Genomic DNA, 6,000 nt, shown 5'->3' with positions numbered 1-6,000 from the left:
AAAGCAAAACAAACAGGCAGAATAAAATATTATTGTTTGGAATTGACTTTACCTGTATTTTCAATATTCAGGAAAAAACGAGAGCGTAAAACAAAGAAACAAGAAAACAGCATAAATTGAAATGAAATAATTTTAACTATCATTTGTATTAAAAAAAAAAAATTATTAGTTTAACATTCAGAAAACGACGAAAATAAAACAAGATAAATACAAAACAACATAAAGTTGAAAAAGTTTTGAAATGAAAAATATACAACGAATACGATAGAGAATGATTATTATTTTAAAATGGCCGCCATTATTATTATTTGGGGGGGGGCGGAAAAAGTTTAACTCTTGAGGAATTCAATCAAAAACTAAATGCACGAAAAAAAAAACAACAAAAAAAAAACGAGAAAACTATTTTTTTTTCGCGTAATAAAAGAATTAATATGAATTATGAATAACCATACTAAAGTCATATTCTCAATGTTGATGGAGAATAATAATCATAAGAGTATTAATAATAGCACGAGCGACTCTATTTTCTTGGACAGTGAAACAAGTTTATAAAATTAAGAGTGGCTGATTGTTGGGTTATTCCGTTACTCTCACCCATCAAAGAACGGTACGTAAAAAAATCCAATAATTTGAGGCCCTTAGCGCCACTCTGCAACTTTTTTGTCCGAGAAGATCGAGATACTGATTGTTGTGTTTTTAAGTAAAAATGTGTTATCCTTGTATGAGTATTACCAAGTCTGGATAATGCCATTTTGTTTTGGTTTGTTTTTAATTTTTTTAAATCTAAAATCACTGCCCCGGAAAAATAGAGTCCTCTGTGACGATGATGACATTAAATAACAAAATAATAAAATGAAATAATATTAAAATACTACTACTAATAAAACGAAATGAAAATATAATAAAAACTAATAAAATAAATAATAAAATATTAATAAAAAATAATAAAATTAATAATAAAAAAATAACATAATAATAATATCAGTAATACTACTCATCTTCTCCCTCAAAATATAATAATGGAATGATATAAAAATACGACTACTAATGAAATAAAATAATAGAAAACATAAGAACAACAACAAAAACAGCAAAAGCAATAATAATAATAATAATAATAATAATAATAATAATAATAATAATAATAATAATAATAATAAACGTTAAGCATTATTAGTCGCGTGCAAGCGACTCTATAAGTCGGTGCGTCGGTCTGTAACACTTTTGTGCTTGGCCTTTTTGGTTAAGATCAAATGTCTGTTATTATTAATAGAGTCTGTCTTTAGCTTTTTAAGCTTTTCTTGGCCTTTTGGCCAAGATAACCGTGTAGTGTAGTGTTCCGGCAGATACTGCAAGCAAATACCATATGTGGGTGAAACCCCACATATAAGACCTTGGTCAATGTAGGGGCAACCCTTCATACCAATTGTCATTATCCAGCTCCCCTACTCCCCGGGGAGTTGGTCCCCATTTCCCCTTCACTCCTCACATTAAAAATCGGCCTTGTGCATAATTTGCTCGGTGGGGGAGCAAATAAATACCCTTTTCTTGGCCTTTCGGCCAAGATCAAAGTGTAGTATCTGTTCTTACTACATGCTGTCATTATTGTGATATAAAGTGAGGGATCACTTTTCTGTATTAATTATCAGCCACTTTACAACCAGTCAGTCTCAAAGCCATTCAAGTCATTCTCCAGATCATTCAAGTTGTTTTTGAAGGATTCCAGTTATTTTTTTAAGCAGTCAAGTCATTATTAAGGTCATTCAATTCATCCTTAAGTTCATTAAAGACATTCTAAGTCATTTACTTTTTATTTATTTAAGTCATTTCAGCCCATTTTTCGGTCATTTTAGTTTATCTTTAAGAATTTCATGTCAATCCTACATTCACGGATTCATTCATTACACGAGACCACGCGACTAATCGCTATCGGCCTTGTATCTGATGAAACACAAGTCTTGAAATGTTACTTGGTTATTCAAAAGCTACGATGTTCAATCACAGCACACAAAACTTTGAAGCATTTTAACCAACAAAAATGTCTAAATAAGAACCAACGAAAAATAATGCACAAAAAAAAAAACAAAAAACAAAAAACAAAAACAAAACACAAACAAGAACTAATTGTCATGAAAATATTTGCTAAAACAAAATCTGGTTCATATGGAGAAAAAACAAAAAAGAAGCAAAACACAGCATTGCGTAATACAATGACCAATTTTGTATGTATTTATGTACTATAAATGTCCGTTAATGCAAAATTTTTTGACAACATATATACATACACGTTTCTGCCCAAGCCTTATGTAAGCCGATTCTCCCCAGAAAAATGTTTCAGTAGGAAAACAAAACGGACAATGAATTTGTTGAGGAATTTTCGGAAAAAAAAAAAAAAAAAAAAAAAATCTTGAGAAGGTAATCACGTGACAGGAATTATTTTTAATTGAACACGTGATTTTGATCGGATTGGATTCTCTTTTGTTTTTATTGTTTTAATATTTTTGTTTTGTTGCTTTGAATTTTTTGAAACTTCGGAAGATTTGACTACGAGTAATCGAATTCGACGAAACATTTATTTAGTTTTAGGTTGAGAACGGCTTTCGGAATAAACACCCCTCAACCTTCCCCATGTATCAGCACAAAATATCTTAATATTTTGCCCAAATATATACGTAAGCAGTTTGGGAGAAAAGCAGACGTATTGTTTCCATTTTGTGCTTCCATATCTCAACTGAGCGATGCGAGCGCCCTCTAACGACGTGTTTGAAAATCATACTGCCGTGTTATGTTCAATTACCGGAAAATCAGAAAAGGAAGAAGAAAAAGGAAATTTGAAAAAGTAAAAAAAAAAAGAAAAAAAAAAGAAGAAAAATGAAAAAAAAAAAAGTTTTTCCAGTTTTAAACGCAAAAAAAAAAAAAAAAAAAAAAAAAAAAAAAATAGGACAAAATATATCCTCCTCCCGTCAGCTGTATCCGAAATATCTAACTCAAAAATATCCAAAATACTCATGACAATCAGTATGTAAAAAGAAGAAATACAACAAGCAAACTGGTGGACATGCAAATAATTGATGAAGGAGGGAAAACTCGATGCAAGCAGGTTTGGAATAAAAGGTAATAAAATTGCAGGTGAACAACAAAAACAAAACAAAAATCGTGTCAGTTTTATTCATTTATTTTTTTTTTAATCTTCCTGGTCAATATTTTATTCGGTTATATTGTTTTTTTTGGTTTTTTTTTTTTTGTCTTTATTTAAATACAGTTTTTAGTTGTAAGCTAAACTTTCTTTTCATAAAGGCCTCCATTCGTTAGCGTCCTTTCCGTTTAGATGTTTCTGTAAATCAACCAATCAACGCTCGAAGAAGAAAGAAAAAAAATGAACACGAAGAAACGAACCAATCAAGTTATGGTCTGTGTCGGGCATTTTTTCATGCGATTGTACAATATAATGGGGTTTCAACTAAATGCATTTCTGGTGAAAACACGATCACGTACTTACACGTCATGTCAAAATAAGTAACAATTTTAAAAAAAAATTACGAAAAATGATCGATTATGAAAATGATTACAAGTAAAAAAATATTTATTTGTTTTCGAATTATGGAGTTTTATCGTATTGGATAATGTTGAGGTTTAAGAATCCAGGGGAGGAAACTGAAATTTATGATTTAAAAAAATCCGATATTTCAAAATAGAAAATGGCGGACCGCTAATATCTATTTTATTTTTGTAAAACATAATTCTGGCAGATCTGCACAATCATTTTTTTTTTGAATTTTTACTAATTTCGACATGACACATAAGTACGTAACAGAGTTTTTTTTTTTGTAAATTTTTGCTTACTCGTCACCTTAATAATCACCTTTAAAATGACGACTTTTTTTTAAAACAAAGGAATCGCCACCTAACAAGACCAGGGAGCCACTCGAGGATAAGGGTTAATGAGTGTAGAGTAGTCAATGGAATAATATCGTAGTAATCGTTAATAGTGGAACTCTGATAAATTGGATTACTTAAGGGGACGGTTCATCAAGAACTTGTTTACGTTGGACTTGAAGACGAACATATTATAGTCAGCTGGAAAGCGGGCAAACGGAAGAGTGTTACGCAGGCGTGCAGTTCTAAGAAAGAAACTTTGTTCATGGAATCTGTTTAGATTTAGGCACAGAGAATGGGGGAAATTATTGATAGTGGTTTCAGTTAAGAGAGTATTTTTCGTGAAAATTTGGCAAGGGTGAGACCATAGATTGGAGCTCAGACGAGCACTTTTAGAGGTTTTCGAGTATGCTGAAAAGTCTGCGGTAAATTTAAATGCGATATTCGTTTTCAGGATACTCGAAAACCTTTTAAAGTCGTCATTTTAAAGGTGATTGTTAAGGTGAAAATTAACTAAAAATTCCCCCCTCCTTTTTTTTTTGTTTTTACCTTCAAAGTATTTTAAAAAATTCCATTATACTGCATAAGCACTTTTTTTTTTTTTTTTTTTTTTTTTAAATAATAAAGCCGCCATGAAAACACCCGGCACATTTTGAGTTTTGATAGTTGAATTTTGGCCATGCAACCTCCAACATTAGAAGGATTCTGCATTTCCATAATAGAAGATTCGCTTGAATTTTATTTCGGAAATTTTCGAGATGAGGAGTGATAAGTTGGACAACATTCAGGCCACTATTCCTCATTCCTGGCTGCTGCATTCCAAACTTTTCCGCCGATGTGACTTCCGATCCTTTTTCAGGTGTACTTTTTCTATACTTGAGAATTTTTGATATAAAAATTAAGGAACGTAGACGATCTTTCCAGTATCTAGGGATGTCTACAGTGTAGGAGCAAGATTTTGCTGCTTGTGGGATTCGTAGGGGGTTAGGGTTTGTGGGGTTCGTAGGGGGTATGTACGTCGAGGGGGTACAAGTGCTTCGAGTTATAAACTTGTGGTTAAAATAAAACTTACAAATAATGTAACATTAGTTTTTTTTTTCATTTGTTCCTAAAACAATTCTCTATTCACAATTTTCAGCACATTTCTATCACGATAGAATTCAATATAAAATAATTATTTGAACATTTAGCAGAGAAGTCAAACAACTATACGAAAAAAAATATATATATACAAGAAATAAATGTCACCGTAGCCAATAAAAGCTAATTTCATACCTATCTGTTTCATTTGTTTTCATTTTCAAGTAGTTTTTATTGCTCTTTATTTAATCTCAAATTCAGTTTTTCTGAACGGATTTAAAAAAAAAAAAAAAATGGCGGCATCTTCTTTGGAAGAAGCATGCCTCGTTTTGAATTCAAGGTTTACAGGTACTTTGATTTTTTTTTGTATTTTTTTTTTTACGAGAGTACCCAGCGTAATATAAACACCCCAACCTCCCCATGTTAAGAACGGCTTTCAGAATAAACGCCCCTCAACCTCTCCCTGTTAAGAACGGCTTTAGAAATAACCCTCCCAACCTTCCCATGTTAAGAACGGCTTTAGAAATAACCCACCCAACCTCCCCATGTTAAGTACAGCTTTTAGAATAAACACCTCTCAACCTCCCCATGTTGAGAACGGTTTTCGGAATAAACACCCCTCAACCTTCCCATGTTAAGAACGGTTTTCAGAATAAACACCCTTCAACCTCTCCATGTTAAGAACGGCTTTAGAAATAACCCTCCCAACCTCCCCATATTAAGAACAGCTTCAGGAATAAACACCTTCAACCTTGAAAGTCGTTCTTAACATAGGGAGGTTGGGGTGTTTATACTATGCTAGGTACTATCGTAAAAAATACAAAAATAATCAAAGCGAGGCTCGCTTCTTCCAAAGAAGAAGATGCCGCCATTTTTTTTTTCAAAGTACGGACCCCCCCCCCTGAATTTTTTAGATTAAATAAAGAGCAATAAAAATTCCTTGAAAACAAAAACAAATAAGCCAGGTAGGTATAAAATTAAATTTGATTGGCTACGGTAACATTTATTTCTTGTATATATTTTTTCGTATAGTTGATTGTTGGC

General features: G+C 32.1%; 1 protein-coding gene and 1 pseudogene across 9 annotated transcripts in view; one reads left to right on the top strand and one right to left on the bottom strand.

Moving 5' to 3' along the window:
- The window catches only part of LOC145261151 (uncharacterized), a 1,211,790-nt gene that overhangs the window by 347,789 nt on the left and 858,001 nt on the right, over positions 1 to 6,000 (bottom strand). The gene's annotated exons all lie outside the window — the stretch shown is intronic.
- On the top strand, positions 1,540 to 1,658 carry LOC145261372 (U2 spliceosomal RNA; annotated as a pseudogene).

The sequence above is a fragment of the Euprymna scolopes genome, chromosome 37, assembly GCF_053919585.1.
Source record: "Euprymna scolopes isolate OS-2025 chromosome 37, ASM5391958v1, whole genome shotgun sequence".
In the NCBI taxonomy this organism is placed as follows: Eukaryota; Metazoa; Mollusca; class Cephalopoda; order Sepiida; family Sepiolidae; genus Euprymna; species Euprymna scolopes.
The sequence above is the reverse complement of the archived record's forward strand: the minus strand, read 5'-3'. Positions and strand labels throughout refer to the sequence as shown.